General features: G+C 49.7%; 1 protein-coding gene across 3 annotated transcripts in view; it reads right to left on the bottom strand.

Moving 5' to 3' along the window:
* Tmtc2 (Transmembrane O-mannosyltransferase targeting cadherins 2) overlaps nucleotides 1-18,219 on the bottom strand; it is a 323,100-nt gene that overhangs the window by 122,343 nt on the left and 182,538 nt on the right. The window lies entirely within an intron of this gene.

The raw sequence follows: 18,219 nt of genomic DNA, 5'->3' as shown, positions 1-18,219 counted from the left end.
ATATAAGGGGGTGGTGGATGAGGATGGAGGAGAGAAAGGTAGGCTTACAGTGTATGTAAGGGGTGGTAGATGAGGATGAAGGAGAGATATGAGGCTTCCAGTGTATGTATGGGGTGGTAGATGTGGATAGAGGAGACAGTGGGTATGCTTCCAGTATGTAAGGGGTGGTTGATGAGGATTGAGGAGAGAGAGGGTAGGCTTCCAGTGTATGTAAGGATGGTAGATGAGGATGGAGGAGAGAGAGGGTAGGCTTCCAGTGTATGTACGGGGTGGTAGATGAAGATGGAGGAGAGAAAGGGTAGGCTTCCAGTGTATGTAAGGGGTGGTAGATGAGGATGGAGGAGAGAGAGGGTAGGCTTCCAGTGTATGTAAGGGGTGGTAGATGAGGATGGAGGAGAGAGAGGGTAGGCTTCCAGTGTATGTAAGGGGTGGTAGATGAGGATGGAGGAGAGAGAGGGTAGGCTTCCAGTGTATGTAAGGGGTGGTAGATGAGGATGGAGGAGAGAAAGGTAGGCTTACAGTGTATGTAAGGGGTGGTAGATGAGGATGGAGGAGAGAGAGGGTAGGCTTCCAGTGTATGTAAGGGGTGGTAGATGAGGATGGAGGAGAGAGAGGGTAGGCTTCCAGTGTATGTAAGGGGTGGTAGATGAGGATGGAGGAGAGAGAGGGTAGGCTTCCAGTGTATGTAAGGGGTGGTAGATGAGGATGGAGGAGAGAGAGGGTAGGCTTCCAGTGTATGTAAGGGGTGGTAGATGAGGATGGAGGAGAGAGAGGGTAGGCTTCCAGTGTATGTAAGGGGTGGTAGATGAGGATGGAGGAGAGAGAGGGTAGGCTTCCAGTGTATGTAAGGGGTGGTAGATGAGGATGGAGGAGAGAGAGGGTAGGCTTCCAGTGTATGTAAGGGGTGGTAGATGAGGATGGAGGAGAGAGAGGGTAGGCTTCCAGTGTATGTAAGGGGTGGTAGATGAGGATGGAGGAGAGAAAGGTAGGCTTACAGTGTATGTAAGGGGTGGTAGATGAGGATGGAGGAGAGAGAGGGTAGGCTTCCAGTGTATGTAAGGGGTGGTAGATGAGGATGGAGGAGAGAAAGGTAGGCTTACAGTGTATGTAAGGGGTGGTAGATGAGGATGGAGGAGAGAGAGGGTAGGCTTCCAGTGTATGTAAGGGGTGGTAGATGAGGATGGAGGAGAGAGAGGGTAGGCTTCCAGTGTATGTAAGGGGTGGTAGATGAGGATGGAGGAGAGAGAGGGTAGGCTTCCAGTGTATGTAAGGGGTGGTAGATGAGGATGGAGGAGAGAGAGGGTAGGCTTCCAGTGTATGTAAGGGGTGGTAGATGAGGATGGAGGAGAGAGAGGGTAGGCTTCCAGTGTATGTACGGGGTGGTAGATGAAGATGGAGGAGAGAAAGGTAGGCTTACAGTGTATGTAAGGGGTGGTAGATGAGGATGGAGGAGAGAAAGGTAGGCTTACAGTGTATGTAAGGGGTGGTAGATGAGGATGGAGGAGAGAGAGGGTAGGCTTCCAGTGTATGTAAGGGGTGGTAGATGAGGATGGAGGAGAGAGAGGGTAGGCTTCCAGTGTATGTAAGGGGTGGTAGATGAGGATGGAGGAGAGAAAGGTAGGCTTACAGTGTATGTAAGGGGTGGTAGATGAGGATGGAGGAGAGAAAGGTAGGCTTACAGTGTATGTAAGGGGTGGTAGATGAGGATGGAGGAGAGAGAGGGTAGGCTTCCAGTGTATGTAAGGGGTGGTAGATGAGGATGGAGGAGAGAGAGGGTAGGCTTCCAGTGTATGTAAGGGGTGGTAGATGAGGATGGAGGAGAGAGAGGGTAGGCTTCCAGTGTATGTAAGGGGTGGTAGATGAGGATGGAGGAGAGAAAGGTAGGCTTACAGTGTATGTAAGGGGTGGTAGATGAGGATGGAGGAGAGAGAGGGTAGGCTTCCAGTGTATGTACGGGGTGGTAGATGAAGATGGAGGAGAGAAAGGTAGGCTTACAGTGTATGTAAGGGGTGGTAGATGAGGATGGAGGAGAGAGAGGGTAGGCTTCCAGTGTATGTAAGGGGTGGTAGATGAGGATGGAGGAGAGAAAGGTAGGCTTCCAGTGTATGTAAGGGGTGGTAGATGAGGATGGAGGAGAGAGAGGGTAGGCTTCCAGTGTATGTAAGGGGTGGTAGATGAGGATGGAGGAGAGAAAGGTAGGCTTACAGTGTATGTAAGGGGTGGTAGATGAGGATGGAGGAGAGAGAGGGTAGGCTTCCAGTGTATGTAAGGGGTGGTAGATGAGGATGGAGGAGAGAGAGGGTAGGCTTCCAGTGTATGTAAGGGGTGGTAGATGAGGATGGAGGAGAGAGAGGGTAGGCTTCCAGTGTATGTAAGGGGTGGTAGATGAGGATGGAGGAGAGAGAGGGTAGGCTTCCAGTGTATGTAAGGGGTGGTAGATGAGGATGGAGGAGAGAGAGGGTAGGCTTCCAGTGTATGTAAGGGGTGGTAGATGAGGATGGAGGAGAGAGAGGGTAGGCTTCCAGTGTATGTAAGGGGTGGTAGATGAGGATGGAGGAGAGAAAGGTAGGCTTACAGTGTATGTAAGGGGTGGTAGATGAGGATGGAGGAGAGAAAGGTAGGCTTACAGTGTATGTAAGGGGTGGTAGATGAGGATGGAGGAGAGAGAGGGTAGGCTTCCAGTGTATGTAAGGGGTGGTAGATGAGGATGGAGGAGAGAGAGGGTAGGCTTCCAGTGTATGTAAGGGGTGGTAGATGAGGATGGAGGAGAGAGAGGGTAGGCTTCCAGTGTATGTACGGGGTGGTAGATGAAGATGGAGGAGAGAAAGGTAGGCTTACAGTGTATGTAAGGGGTGGTAGATGAGGATGGAGGAGAGAGAGGGTAGGCTTCCAGTGTATGTAAGGGGTGGTAGATGAGGATGGAGGAGAGAAAGGTAGGCTTACAGTGTATGTAAGGGGTGGTAGATGAGGATGGAGGAGAGAGAGGGTAGGCTTCCAGTGTATGTAAGGGGTGGTAGATGAGGATGGAGGAGAGAGAGGGTAGGCTTCCAGTGTATGTAAGGGGTGGTAGATGAGGATGGAGGAGAGAAAGGTAGGCTTACAGTGTATGTAAGGGGTGGTAGATGAGGATGGAGGAGAGAGAGGGTAGGCTTCCAGTGTATGTACGGGGTGGTAGATGAAGATGGAGGAGAGAAAGGTAGGCTTACAGTGTATGTAAGGGGTGGTAGATGAGGATGGAGGAGAGAGAGGGTAGGCTTCCAGTGTATGTAAGGGGTGGTAGATGAGGATGGAGGAGAGAGAGGGTAGGCTTCCAGTGTATGTAAGGGGTGGTAGATGAGGATGGAGGAGAGAGAGGGTAGGCTTCCAGTGTATGTAAGGGGTGGTAGATGAGGATGGAGGAGAGAGAGGGTAGGCTTCCAGTGTATGTAAGGGGTGGTAGATGAGGATGGAGGAGAGAGAGGGTAGGCTTCCAGTGTATGTAAGGGGTGGTAGATGAGGATGGAGGAGAGAGAGGGTAGGCTTCCAGTGTATGTAAGGGGTGGTAGATGAGGATGGAGGAGAGAGAGGGTAGGCTTCCAGTGTATGTAAGGGGTGGTAGATGAGGATGGAGGAGAGAGAGGGTAGGCTTCCAGTGTATGTAAGGGGTGGTAGATGAGGATGGAGGAGAGAGAGGGTAGGCTTCCAGTGTATGTAAGGGGTGGTAGATGAGGATGGAGGAGAGAGAGGGTAGGCTTCCAGTGTATGTAAGGGGTGGTAGATGAGGATGGAGGAGAGAGAGGGTAGGCTTCCAGTGTATGTAAGGGGTGGTAGATGAGGATGGAGGAGAGAGAGGGTAGGCTTCCAGTGTATGTAAGGGGTGGTAGATGAGGATGGAGGAGAGAGAGGGTAGGCTTCCAGTGTATGTAAGGGGTGGTAGATGAGGATGGAGGAGAGAGAGGGTAGGCTTCCAGTGTATGTACGGGGTGGTAGATGAAGATGGAGGAGAGAAAGGTAGGCTTACAGTGTATGTAAGGGGTGGTAGATGAGGATGGAGGAGAGAGAGGGTAGGCTTCCAGTGTATGTAAGGGGTGGTAGATGAGGATGGAGGAGAGAGAGGGTAGGCTTCCAGTGTATGTAAGGGGTGGTAGATGAGGATGGAGGAGAGAGAGGGTAGGCTTCCAGTGTATGTAAGGGGTGGTAGATGAGGATGGAGGAGAGAAAGGTAGGCTTACAGTGTATGTAAGGGGTGGTAGATGAGGATGGAGGAGAGAGAGGGTAGGCTTCCAGTGTATGTAAGGGGTGGTAGATGAGGATGGAGGAGAGAGAGGGTAGGCTTCCAGTGTATGTAAGGGGTGGTAGATGAGGATGGAGGAGAGAGAGGGTAGGCTTCCAGTGTATGTAAGGGGTGGTAGATGAGGATGGAGGAGAGAGAGGGTAGGCTTCCAGTGTATGTAAGGGGTGGTAGATGAGGATGGAGGAGAGAGAGGGTAGGCTTCCAGTGTATGTAAGGGGTGGTAGATGAGGATGGAGGAGAGAAAGGTAGGCTTACAGTGTATGTAAGGGGTGGTAGATGAGGATGGAGGAGAGAGAGGGTAGGCTTCCAGTGTATGTAAGGGGTGGTAGATGAGGATGGAGGAGAGAGAGGGTAGGCTTCCAGTGTATGTAAGGGGTGGTAGATGAGGATGGAGGAGAGAGAGGGTAGGCTTCCAGTGTATGTAAGGGGTGGTAGATGAGGATGGAGGAGAGAGAGGGTAGGCTTCCAGTGTATGTAAGGGGTGGTAGATGAGGATGGAGGAGAGAGAGGGTAGGCTTCCAGTGTATGTAAGGGGTGGTAGATGAGGATGGAGGAGAGAGAGGGTAGGCTTCCAGTGTATGTAAGGGGTGGTAGATGAGGATGGAGGAGAGAGAGGGTAGGCTTCCAGTGTATGTAAGGGGTGGTAGATGAGGATGGAGGAGAGAGAGGGTAGGCTTCCAGTGTATGTAAGGGGTGGTAGATGAGGATGGAGGAGAGAGAGGGTAGGCTTCCAGTGTATGTAAGGGGTGGTAGATGAGGATGGAGGAGAGAAAGGTAGGCTTACAGTGTATGTAAGGGGTGGTAGATGAGGATGGAGGAGAGAGAGGGTAGGCTTCCAGTGTATGTAAGGGGTGGTAGATGAGGATGGAGGAGAGAGAGGGTAGGCTTCCAGTGTATGTAAGGGGTGGTAGATGAGGATGGAGGAGAGAGAGGGTAGGCTTCCAGTGTATGTAAGGGGTGGTAGATGAGGATGGAGGAGAGAGAGGGTAGGCTTCCAGTGTATGTACGGGGTGGTAGATGAAGATGGAGGAGAGAGAGGGTAGGCTTCCAGTGTATGTAAGGGGTGGTAGATGAGGATGGAGGAGAGAGAGGGTAGGCTTCCAGTGTATGTAAGGGGTGGTAGATGAGGATGGAGGAGAGAGAGGGTAGGCTTCCAGTGTATGTAAGGGGTGGTAGATGAGGATGGAGGAGAGAGAGGGTAGGCTTCCAGTGTATGTAAGGGGTGGTAGATGAGGATGGAGGAGAGAGAGGGTAGGCTTCCAGTGTATGTAAGGGGTGGTAGATGAGGATGGAGGAGAGAGAGGGTAGGCTTCCAGTGTATGTAAGGGGTGGTAGATGAGGATGGAGGAGAGAGAGGGTAGGCTTCCAGTGTATGTACGGGGTGGTAGATGAAGATGGAGGAGAGAAAGGTAGGCTTCCAGTGTATGTAAGGGGTGGTAGATGAGGATGGAGGAGAGAGAGGGTAGGCTTCCAGTGTATGTACGGGGTGGTAGATGAAGATGGAGGAGAGAAAGGTAGGCTTACAGTGTATGTAAGGGGTGGTAGATGAGGATGGAGGAGAGAGAGGGTAGGCTTCCAGTGTATGTAAGGGGTGGTAGATGAGGATGGAGGAGAGAGAGGGTAGGCTTCCAGTGTATGTAAGGGGTGGTAGATGAGGATGGAGGAGAGAGAGGGTAGGCTTCCAGTGTATGTAAGGGGTGGTAGATGAGGATGGAGGAGAGAGAGGGTAGGCTTCCAGTGTATGTAAGGGGTGGTAGATGAGGATGGAGGAGAGAGAGGGTAGGCTTCCAGTGTATGTACGGGGTGGTAGATGAAGATGGAGGAGAGAAAGGTAGGCTTACAGTGTATGTAAGGGGTGGTAGATGAGGATGGAGGAGAGAAAGGTAGGCTTACAGTGTATGTAAGGGGTGGTAGATGAGGATGGAGGAGAGAGAGGGTAGGCTTCCAGTGTATGTAAGGGGTGGTAGATGAGGATGGAGGAGAGAGAGGGTAGGCTTCCAGTGTATGTAAGGGGTGGTAGATGAGGATGGAGGAGAGAGAGGGTAGGCTTCCAGTGTATGTAAGGGGTGGTAGATGAGGATGGAGGAGAGAGAGGGTAGGCTTCCAGTGTATGTAAGGGGTGGTAGATGAGGATGGAGGAGAGAGAGGGTAGGCTTCCAGTGTATGTAAGGGGTGGTAGATGAGGATGGAGGAGAGAGAGGGTAGGCTTCCAGTGTATGTAAGGGGTGGTAGATGAGGATGGAGGAGAGAGAGGGTAGGCTTCCAGTGTATGTAAGGGGTGGTAGATGAGGATGGAGGAGAGAGAGGGTAGGCTTCCAGTGTATGTAAGGGGTGGTAGATGAGGATGGAGGAGAGAGAGGGTAGGCTTCCAGTGTATGTAAGGGGTGGTAGATGAGGATGGAGGAGAGAGAGGGTAGGCTTCCAGTGTATGTAAGGGGTGGTAGATGAGGATGGAGGAGAGAAAGGTAGGCTTCCAGTGTATGTAAGGGGTGGTAGATGAGGATGGAGGAGAGAGAGGGTAGGCTTCCAGTGTATGTACGGGGTGGTAGATGAAGATGGAGGAGAGAAAGGTAGGCTTACAGTGTATGTAAGGGGTGGTAGATGAGGATGGAGGAGAGAGAGGGTAGGCTTCCAGTGTATGTAAGGGGTGGTAGATGAGGATGGAGGAGAGAGAGGGTAGGCTTCCAGTGTATGTAAGGGGTGGTAGATGAGGATGGAGGAGAGAGAGGGTAGGCTTCCAGTGTATGTAAGGGGTGGTAGATGAGGATGGAGGAGAGAGAGGGTAGGCTTCCAGTGTATGTAAGGGGTGGTAGATGAGGATGGAGGAGAGAGAGGGTAGGCTTCCAGTGTATGTAAGGGGTGGTAGATGAGGATGGAGGAGAGAAAGGTAGGCTTACAGTGTATGTAAGGGGTGGTAGATGAGGATGGAGGAGAGAGAGGGTAGGCTTCCAGTGTATGTAAGGGGTGGTAGATGAGGATGGAGGAGAGAGAGGGTAGGCTTCCAGTGTATGTAAGGGGTGGTAGATGAGGATGGAGGAGAGAAAGGTAGGCTTACAGTGTATGTAAGGGGTGGTAGATGAGGATGGAGGAGAGAGAGGGTAGGCTTCCAGTGTATGTACGGGGTGGTAGATGAAGATGGAGGAGAGAAAGGTAGGCTTACAGTGTATGTAAGGGGTGGTAGATGAGGATGGAGGAGAGAGAGGGTAGGCTTCCAGTGTATGTAAGGGGTGGTAGATGAGGATGGAGGAGAGAAAGGTAGGCTTACAGTGTATGTAAGGGGTGGTAGATGAGGATGGAGGAGAGAAAGGTAGGCTTACAGTGTATGTAAGGGGTGGTAGATGAGGATGGAGGAGAGAGAGGGTAGGCTTCCAGTGTATGTAAGGGGTGGTAGATGAGGATGGAGGAGAGAGAGGGTAGGCTTCCAGTGTATGTAAGGGGTGGTAGATGAGGATGGAGGAGAGAGAGGGTAGGCTTCCAGTGTATGTAAGGGGTGGTAGATGAGGATGGAGGAGAGAGAGGGTAGGCTTCCAGTGTATGTAAGGGGTGGTAGATGAGGATGGAGGAGAGAAAGGTAGGCTTACAGTGTATGTAAGGGGTGGTAGATGAGGATGGAGGAGAGAGAGGGTAGGCTTCCAGTGTATGTAAGGGGTGGTAGATGAGGATGGAGGAGAGAGAGGGTAGGCTTCCAGTGTATGTAAGGGGTGGTAGATGAGGATGGAGGAGAGAAAGGTAGGCTTACAGTGTATGTAAGGGGTGGTAGATGAGGATGGAGGAGAGAAAGGTAGGCTTACAGTGTATGTAAGGGGTGGTAGATGAGGATGGAGGAGAGAGAGGGTAGGCTTCCAGTGTATGTAAGGGGTGGTAGATGAGGATGGAGGAGAGAGAGGGTAGGCTTCCAGTGTATGTACGGGGTGGTAGATGAAGATGGAGGAGAGAAAGGTAGGCTTACAGTGTATGTAAGGGGTGGTAGATGAGGATGGAGGAGAGAAAGGTAGGCTTACAGTGTATGTAAGGGGTGGTAGATGAGGATGGAGGAGAGAGAGGGTAGGCTTCCAGTGTATGTAAGGGGTGGTAGATGAGGATGGAGGAGAGAGAGGGTAGGCTTCCAGTGTATGTAAGGGGTGGTAGATGAGGATGGAGGAGAGAGAGGGTAGGCTTCCAGTGTATGTAAGGGGTGGTAGATGAGGATGGAGGAGAGAGAGGGTAGGCTTCCAGTGTATGTAAGGGGTGGTAGATGAGGATGGAGGAGAGAGAGGGTAGGCTTCCAGTGTATGTAAGGGGTGGTAGATGAGGATGGAGGAGAGAGAGGGTAGGCTTCCAGTGTATGTAAGGGGTGGTAGATGAGGATGGAGGAGAGAAAGGTAGGCTTACAGTGTATGTAAGGGGTGGTAGATGAGGATGGAGGAGAGAGAGGGTAGGCTTCCAGTGTATGTAAGGGGTGGTAGATGAGGATGGAGGAGAGAAAGGTAGGCTTACAGTGTATGTAAGGGGTGGTAGATGAGGATGGAGGAGAGAGAGGGTAGGCTTCCAGTGTATGTAAGGGGTGGTAGATGAGGATGGAGGAGAGAGAGGGTAGGCTTCCAGTGTATGTAAGGGGTGGTAGATGAGGATGGAGGAGAGAGAGGGTAGGCTTCCAGTGTATGTAAGGGGTGGTAGATGAGGATGGAGGAGAGAGAGGGTAGGCTTCCAGTGTATGTAAGGGGTGGTAGATGAGGATGGAGGAGAGAGAGGGTAGGCTTCCAGTGTATGTAAGGGGTGGTAGATGAGGATGGAGGAGAGAGAGGGTAGGCTTCCAGTGTATGTAAGGGGTGGTAGATGAGGATGGAGGAGAGAGAGGGTAGGCTTCCAGTGTATGTAAGGGGTGGTAGATGAGGATGGAGGAGAGAGAGGGTAGGCTTCCAGTGTATGTAAGGGGTGGTAGATGAGGATGGAGGAGAGAAAGGTAGGCTTACAGTGTATGTAAGGGGTGGTAGATGAGGATGGAGGAGAGAGAGGGTAGGCTTCCAGTGTATGTAAGGGGTGGTAGATGAGGATGGAGGAGAGAGAGGGTAGGCTTCCAGTGTATGTAAGGGGTGGTAGATGAGGATGGAGGAGAGAGAGGGTAGGCTTCCAGTGTATGTAAGGGGTGGTAGATGAGGATGGAGGAGAGAGAGGGTAGGCTTCCAGTGTATGTAAGGGGTGGTAGATGAGGATGGAGGAGAGAGAGGGTAGGCTTCCAGTGTATGTAAGGGGTGGTAGATGAGGATGGAGGAGAGAAAGGTAGGCTTACAGTGTATGTAAGGGGTGGTAGATGAGGATGGAGGAGAGAGAGGGTAGGCTTCCAGTGTATGTAAGGGGTGGTAGATGAGGATGGAGGAGAGAGAGGGTAGGCTTCCAGTGTATGTAAGGGGTGGTAGATGAGGATGGAGGAGAGAGAGGGTAGGCTTCCAGTGTATGTACGGGGTGGTAGATGAAGATGGAGGAGAGAAAGGTAGGCTTACAGTGTATGTAAGGGGTGGTAGATGAGGATGGAGGAGAGAGAGGGTAGGCTTCCAGTGTATGTAAGGGGTGGTAGATGAGGATGGAGGAGAGAGAGGGTAGGCTTCCAGTGTATGTAAGGGGTGGTAGATGAGGATGGAGGAGAGAGAGGGTAGGCTTCCAGTGTATGTAAGGGGTGGTAGATGAGGATGGAGGAGAGAGAGGGTAGGCTTCCAGTGTATGTACGGGGTGGTAGATGAAGATGGAGGAGAGAAAGGTAGGCTTACAGTGTATGTAAGGGGTGGTAGATGAGGATGGAGGAGAGAGAGGGTAGGCTTCCAGTGTATGTAAGGGGTGGTAGATGAGGATGGAGGAGAGAGAGGGTAGGCTTCCAGTGTATGTAAGGGGTGGTAGATGAGGATGGAGGAGAGAGAGGGTAGGCTTCCAGTGTATGTAAGGGGTGGTAGATGAGGATGGAGGAGAGAGAGGGTAGGCTTCCAGTGTATGTAAGGGGTGGTAGATGAGGATGGAGGAGAGAGAGGGTAGGCTTCCAGTGTATGTAAGGGGTGGTAGATGAGGATGGAGGAGAGAGAGTGTGGTGTCTGGTGAGCCAGGCTGTTGGAGCAGTGTAGAAGCAGAGGACAAGGGTGTATCTGGTGAGCCAGGCTGGCGGAGAAGTGTTGGAGCAGTGTTGGAGGAGAGGATAGTGTGGTGTCTGGTGAGCCAGGCTGTTGGAGCAGTGTAGAAGTAGAGAACAAGTGTGTATCTGGTGAGCCAGGCTGGCGGAGAAGTGTTGGAGCAGTGTTGGAGGAGAGGATAGTGTGGTGTCTGGTGAGCCAGGCTGTTGGAGCAGTGTAGAAGCAGAGTACAAGGTGTATCTGGTGAGCCAGGCTGGCGGAGAAGTGTTGGAGCAGTGTTGGAGGAGAGGATAGTGTGTGTCTGGTGAGCCAGGCTGTTGGAGCAGTGTAGAAGTAGAGGAACAAGGTGTATCTGGTGAGCCAGGCTGGCGGAGAAGTGTTGGAGCAGTGTTGGAGGAGAGGATAGTGTGGTGTCTGGTGAGCCAGGCTGTTGGAGCAGTGTAGAAGCAGAGGACAAGGGTGTATCTGGTGAGCCAGGCTGGCGGAGAAGTGTTGGAGCAGTGTTGGAGGAGAGGATGGTGGTGTGTCTGGTGAGCCAGGCTGGCGACTGTCAGCCTGGTGTTTATGCGTGATTTCCCCCTAAACACTGGAGCAGGCTATGGCCCTCCCTCCCACTCGCCTTCGTCCGCCTCTCGCTAAGTAACATACATCCTTCGTCTCTCTCTCTCTCTCTCTCTCTCTCTCTCTCTCTCTCTCTCTCTCTCTCTCTCTCTCTCTCTCTCTCCTTAGCCCTTACACTCCCCCTCATAGGTAAAACGTCCGCCCTTAGAATGTTCATTTAACATTAACATTCCCTTGAGGGCGAGGGAGGGAGGGAGTGAGGAAGGGGTTGGAGGCAGGGAGTGGGTGGTTCGTTCGATTAAGTAAGCCGCTCTCCTCCCTTTTTCCATCTGTGAAAAGGGACAGAGAGGCGCGTGGAAGGGAGAGAGAGTGAGAGAGAGAGAGAGAGAGAGAGAGAGAGAGAGAGAGAGAGAGAGAGAGAGAGAGAGAGAGAGAGAGAGAGAAAGAGAGAAAATATACGAATAACGTATTCAAGATACGTAATAATACTACGAGGAGGAGTAACCACTGTCTTCATCCCATTCCCCCAAATGATGGTTCTCTCTCTCTCTCTCTCTCTCTCTCTCTCTCTCTCTCTCTCTCTCTCTCTCTCTCTCTCTCTCTCTCTCTCCCAACTCTGAAAAAAAAAAGGAAAAGAAAACGAAAAAAGGACGCACTGGCAACTCAAAGGCAGTGGACGAGGGAAGGGAGATCCGAAACCCCGGTACGAAACCCCCTCACGTAATTGTAAATTATATTCGACTGAGGAGCGAGAGCGACACGATCTATCGGAAGTCCAGCGACAGTGTCGTGTCCCTCCCGCCTCGGGCGTCGGTGACCTCGGGGCCAAGGAAAGGGGGACGGGAGAGGGTGTCGGGTGTCCGTTATAAAGGGTTTTAGAGGATATTTTTAAGGACTGTGAAGTGTACGATCACTTATAGGGGTAAAGAACAAAGCTAGGGAGGGCCGAGTGAACCATGTGATACTGGCTTAGAGACGTGAGAGGAATGAGAATTGGGAGAGAGAGACACACACACACACACACACACACACACACACACACAGTTGTTGAGGAAAGAGAGAGAGAGAGAAAGAGATACAGACAGACGGAGAAAAAGAGAGAGAGAGAAATAGAAAGAGGGACGCTTCGATATTCCTCCACGCACACATACACACACACACACACACACACACACACACACACACACACACACACTTGAGGAAAAAGAGATAAAGATAGAGAAAGAGAAAGACAGAGAAAAAAGAGAGAGACACACACGGAAGAAGAGACACTTTGATATTCCTCATTCCTGACCCACAAGGTGTAAACACTAGTTGTAGGTAATATCCAACACGACTGGAAATACCAGCAGGAGCTTGCGTTCGACTGGTTATATCAGACATATACATATATATGTCTCCCACTCTCTGGCCTGAACAGAAACCTCCAAAAATTTCTTGTAACAGACACAGAAAACTGACCGTACCAACGCTCAATTCTCTTTTGAACACATAGACAAACACCCCAGCAGCAATGACCTCATGTCTGCCAGCCACACACACACACACACACACACACACAGACAAAAGGGAAACAGGAATATTGTTAGCAGCAGATGGCTGATGATGTAGGTGACCACGATAATTCCTGTCTATAACAATGAAACCAGCATTCTGAATATAGTTCTATAGATACTATCAAGGTACATAATAGGATGGCAATAGGTTATAGAAATAGCTAAATCTTGCCTTTTAAGACACTAAAAGTCCAATGTAGATGCTGGAAAGTCTTCTGTTTTGAACATTTGTTCCCACTGAACAAAGAACTGAACGGCCCTTGTATGGTATGCTGTTCTTACGTTCTTTCCCTCTTCTACAGCTATTTCTTCTACGAAGGACTTAGCTTGTTTGCTTCCTCCTCCATCAGGTAAGGAAAGTTATATTCGGCAAGGCATTGGGTTACGTAATTACGGTGTGGTAGTCGGCAACTCACGGGAAGGCAGTTGCGACGACTATTTCTTTCCTCACACCGCCAAGCTTTGGAGATCTTTACACTCATTTTTTTTTTTCCCAAAAAACAGTTAGGATCCGACCCTTTCTTAAACAACAGGTTCTCCACGTCCTTAACCATTCCTCCGTTATTCCTTTTCTTTCTAGTCTCCATCCTTTTCCGATTTCATTGGCCCCTTTATGAGTCTATTCATATATATTCTGAGGTTAGATTGGAAGAACTGATAAGTTAGGGTGCTTTAAAAACTCGATTCTGTCTAGAAAATACGTAGAAATAGAACCGTTTCTGATGTGAGGGTAGAGTATCCCATACAAGGAGGGTTCAGTTCTTTGTTTAATGGGAACATCTGTTCAAAACACAAGAATCTCTGACATCTGCACGGGGACTCGTAGCTAGTTAAAGAGATAGATTCAGCTGTTCGTTTGACCTATTGGTATCTATATACTCCCTTCGTGGTAATTATATGTTACTGAAGGCCTGAACTCTACGTGGACTTCTTGGAAAACAAGAGAGAGGAAAAGAAAAAGAGGATGGGTCAATGAAAGTGCAGTTCAACAGCCTTGTGAAATGAGAGAGAGAGAGAGAGAGAGAGAGAGAGAGAGAGAGAGAGAGAGAGAGAGAGAGAGAGAGAGAGAGAAGGGAATGAGACGGAGAGACAGGTAGACAGACAAACAGACTCAGATAGATAGTGAGACAGAGAGTAAGAGAGAGGAGAAAAAAGTAAATAGAGAGAGGAGAGAGACAGAGAGAGAGAGAGAGAGAGAGAAGACAGAGAGAGAGAGAGGAATGAGGGAGTGTGTGTGTGTGTGTGTGTGTGTGTGTGTGTGTGTGAGGGAGGGAGGGAGGGCTGAGCAAAGTCAGTGGTGGTGAGGCTGAGAGGGAGAGACACCCAGCTATGAGAACGGGTTGGGTCGGGGCATTTCACGTGTGATTTGCTCTAGTGTTAGACAGAGCCAACGGCTGTGCCGGGCCTGCTCACCCCTGCTGTTGCTGTTGCTGTGCTGTTCCTCCACCTCCTCCTCCTTTCTCCTTCCTCCTCCTCCTCCTCCTCTCTCCTCCCTCCTCCTTTTTCCTTTTTCTCCTTCTCCTCCTTCTCCTCTTCCTTCCTCCTCCTTTTCCTCCTCTTCCTCCTCCTTTCTCCTTTTCCTTTTTCTCCTCCTCCTCCTCCGTTGATTCTGTTGTTGTTGTTATTGTTGTTGTTGTTGTTGTTCCTGCTGCTGCTGCTGCTGCATTGTGTTTTGTGTTGTACTTGTTTTTCTTTCCTGTTGTTGTTCCTGTTGTTTTCAGATCTTATCGGCACAACCGTTGTTGCCGTTGCCATCTGTTATGTTGTTTCTGTTTTTGTTGTTGCTCTTTCTTTTAACCTCCGCGCTTTGTTGATATTGTTGTTGTTGCGGCTGTTGTTGTTGTTGTTGTTATTGTTGTTGTTGTTGTCTGGTGTGTCTCCTGGTGTAGTTGTTGCTTGCCTCCTCCTGTTGTTCTTATTCTCCTTGTTGTTTTTGTCGTCTTCGTAGTCGTTTTTGTTGTTGTCGTCGTCGTCTTAGTTGTTGTTGTTGTTGTTGTTGTTGTTGTTTCTGTTGTTGTTGCTGTGCTCGTTGTTTGTTGTTGTCGTTGCTGTTGTTGTTGTTGTTGTTGCTGCTGCTGTAGTTGTTGTTGTTTTAGCTGTTGTTGTTGTTTCTGTTGTTGTTGTTATTGTTGTTGTTGTTGTTGTTGCTGTTGCTGCTGCTGTTGTTGTTGTTTTAGCTGTTATTGTTGTTTCTGTTGTTGTTATTGTTGTTGTTGTTGTTGCTGCCGTTGTTGCTTTAGCTTGTTGTTGTTGTTTCTGTTGTTGTTGTTATTGTTGTTGTTGTTGTTGCTGCTGCTGCTGTTGTTGTTTTAGCTTGTTGTTGTTGTTTCTGTTGTGGTTGTTATTGTTGTTGTTGTTGTTGCTGCTGCTGCTGTTGTTGTTTTAGCTTGTTGTTGTTGTTTCTGTTGTTGTTGTTATTGTTGTTGTTGTTGTTGTTGCTGTTGCTGCTGCTGCTGTTGTTGTTTTAGCTTGTTGTTGTTGTTGATGTTGTTGTTGTTGATGTTGTAGTAATGCCTCGTCTTCATTGTTTGCTGTTCTAGTACCGCCAGGAACGCTCCGTCTGTTGCTACGCTGCTCTGGCTGGCTGGTGTCTGTTGTGGTTCCTGTTGGCCTGATGTACACGCTCTCTGTTGCACCTGTTGCACCTGTTGCGGCTACAGAAGATGTGTGGCTTCCATCCGCTCTATGCTGATGATGGTGATCTGCTGCTGGTCGTATCTATGCTGCTGCTATGCTGCTGCGGTCGCTGGGATTGCTGTATGCTGTTCACTTTGACCCCTGATGCCGGTGGAGGTCTATGGGCGCCGTATGCAGATAAGAAGCTGGTGTGTGATGCTGTGAAATGCTGATGTTCATGCTGTTTGCAATGCTGTGAAATGCTGATGTTCATGCTGCTTGCAATGCTGTGAAATGCTGACGTTCATGCTGCTTGTAATGCTGCAAAATACTGCCCTTCATGCTGCTTGTAATACTGCAAAATGCTGACGTTCATGCTGCTTGTAATGCTGCAAAATACTGCCCTTCATGCTGCTTGTAATGCTGCAAAATGGTGCCCTTTATGCTGCTTGTAATGCTGCAAAATGGTGCCCTTCATGCTGCATGAAATGCTCTGAAATGCTGTTGTTGCGAAATGCTGCTGTGAAATATTGCTTGTGCAGCTGTTCCTCCCTGTATTTACCGCTGGCCTCTGCTGTTTCGATGATCTTTCGTTCCAGCTGCGCGCTGTTACAGACGCTGTTCCCTGCTGTTCGTCTTGGTGTTATCTGGTGTTGTTTACTGTCTGATGCTGTCTTTTCGGATGCTCTGTTGTCCGAGTTTGCTGTACCTGTTGCTGTAACGCCTGTTGCTGTAGTACCTGTTGTTGTAGCACCTGTTGTGTAATGCCTGTTGCTGTAACGCCTGTTGCTGTAGCACCTGTTGTTGTAACGCCTTTTGCTGTAGCGCCTGTTGTTGTAGCGCCTGTTGCTGTAACGCCTGTTGCTGTAACGCCTGTTGCTGTAACACCTGTTGCTGTAGCACCTGTTGCTGTAGCACCTGTTGCTGTAACGCCTGTTGCTGTAACGCCTGTTGCTGTAGCACCTGTTGCTGTAATGCCTGTTGCTGTAACACCTGTTGTTGTAACGCCTGTTGCTGTAGCACCTGTTGCTGTATCGCCTGTTTGCTCTATTCCCTTTTACCGTTAACCAGCTGCTGTGTCAAAAGCTGTTACTGATGTTGTTATTGCTGTTTTCAGCTGTGCTACCTAGTGCACCAGGATATTGTGGAACTCTACCTGCTGTTAGCTTTTGTTCTCTGTTGTATTCCTCGATGCTGCGTTGCCGGACGCCTGCTGTTCACTGCTGCATATCTGCGTGCAGCATGTTGTTCTGCTTCGCTGCAGGATGATCTGCTGACAGTCTGCTGCTGTGTGTTCTCTTCCCCCTGCGGTACAGAGATGGCGTGCTGTTTGCTGTTCTACTGTGTGTGTTATTGTTTTCGAGTTACGCTGTGACTCGGAACTCTGCTGTTCTTTGCAGCCCTGCTGCTGTTTGGAGATCTGCTGTTCTTCAGAGTCCTCCTCCTCCTCCTGCTGTGTAGAGAGCTCTACTGGTGCTTAGAGCTCTATCTACTCTGAGCTCTGTGGTGTAATAGAACCTCTGCTGTGTGGAGCGCAGCTCTCTGAAGCGTTGGCTGTCTGATGTTATGGAACTTTCTGACGAACGCGAACACGAACACACACACACACACAGACACACACACACACACACACACACACACACACACACACACACAACACACACCACAAACACACACACACACACACACACACACACACACACACACAACACAAACACACACAAACACACACACACACACACACACACACACACACACACACACACACACACTGAGCACAGATCACAAGGGCATCTGTCGTGCTGTTTACTGTATACCTTGCTGGTGTTAGGGGCAGAGGAGTCTACTGTATACCTTACCTTCAGTTTACTGTATACCTTGTTTTTGTTTTAGGAGGGTGGGAGTTGTTTGCTGTATACTGTAAACATTACTAAATGTTTATTGTGTACCTTACCTCCTGTTTACTGTAAACCTTACTTGATGTTTACTGTAAACCTTACCTACTGTTTACTGTAAATCTTACTTAATATTTACTATATACCTTACTAACAGTTTACTGTAAACCTTACATGATGTTTACTGCATACCTCACCTACTGTTTACTGTAAACCTTACTTGATGTTTACTGTTTCTTATGATTAATAATGATGCTTAATGCAGTTCACGATCTACGATATTCTTGTTTACATAATTATGTTAGGTGATGAGGAGAGAGTGGGGATGGTGGATGAGGAAGAAGGGGGATGGCGGATGAGGGAGAGGGAGGATGGTGGGTGAGGGAGAGGAAAGTGGCAGGTGAGGGGGAGGGAAGATAACAGATGAGGGGGAGGGAGGATGGCAGGCGAGGGGGCGGGCGATGGCAAGTGAAAGTTAGAGAGAGAGAGAGAGAGAGAGAGAGAGAGAGAGAGAGAGAGAGAGAGAAAGAGAGAGAGAGAGAGAGAATGAAAAGGCATGGAAAAGGAAGCAGGACGGAGAGAATATGGGAAAGTGATGGAAGGAACGGGAGAGTGAGGGAGAATAAGAAGGGAGAGTGAGTGAGAATAAGGGAGAGTGACGAAAGGTAAGGGAGGGTTAGGGAGAACAAGGAAGAGTGAGTGAGAAGGGTGTTCACCTTTTCTGTGATAATGAAAGGGGACAGCCTGGCTCAAGTGACGGTGCCCGCCACGCACACACCCACGCACACACCCACGTACATGGCCACGCACACACCCACGTATATGGCCACGCACACACTCACGCACACAACCACGTACATGGCCACGCACACACCCACGTATATGGCCACGTACACAACCACGTATATGGCCACGCACACACCCACACACATGGCCACACATACACACTTACCCACGCACATACCCACATACATGGCCACTTACACGCTCACGTACACACCCACGAATATAGCCAAGTACACGGCCACGCACACACACCCACGTACGTAGCCCCGCCACGTAAATGGTCACCCACACAACAGCGCAAAAACCAACTAACTACATAAGCTGAAGAGAACCCGAACTCAGATGAAGGTCACATATGTAGCGAATCTCTAAATCTAGAATCTATAAGAGAGAGACACTGGACCTGGACTGCCAGAAAGCATTTGACCCTATACCAC

Source organism: Panulirus ornatus, chromosome 3 (genome assembly GCF_036320965.1).
Source record: "Panulirus ornatus isolate Po-2019 chromosome 3, ASM3632096v1, whole genome shotgun sequence".
NCBI classification, from domain to species: Eukaryota; Metazoa; Arthropoda; class Malacostraca; order Decapoda; family Palinuridae; genus Panulirus; species Panulirus ornatus.
This window is presented reverse-complemented; position numbering and strand designations above follow the sequence as displayed.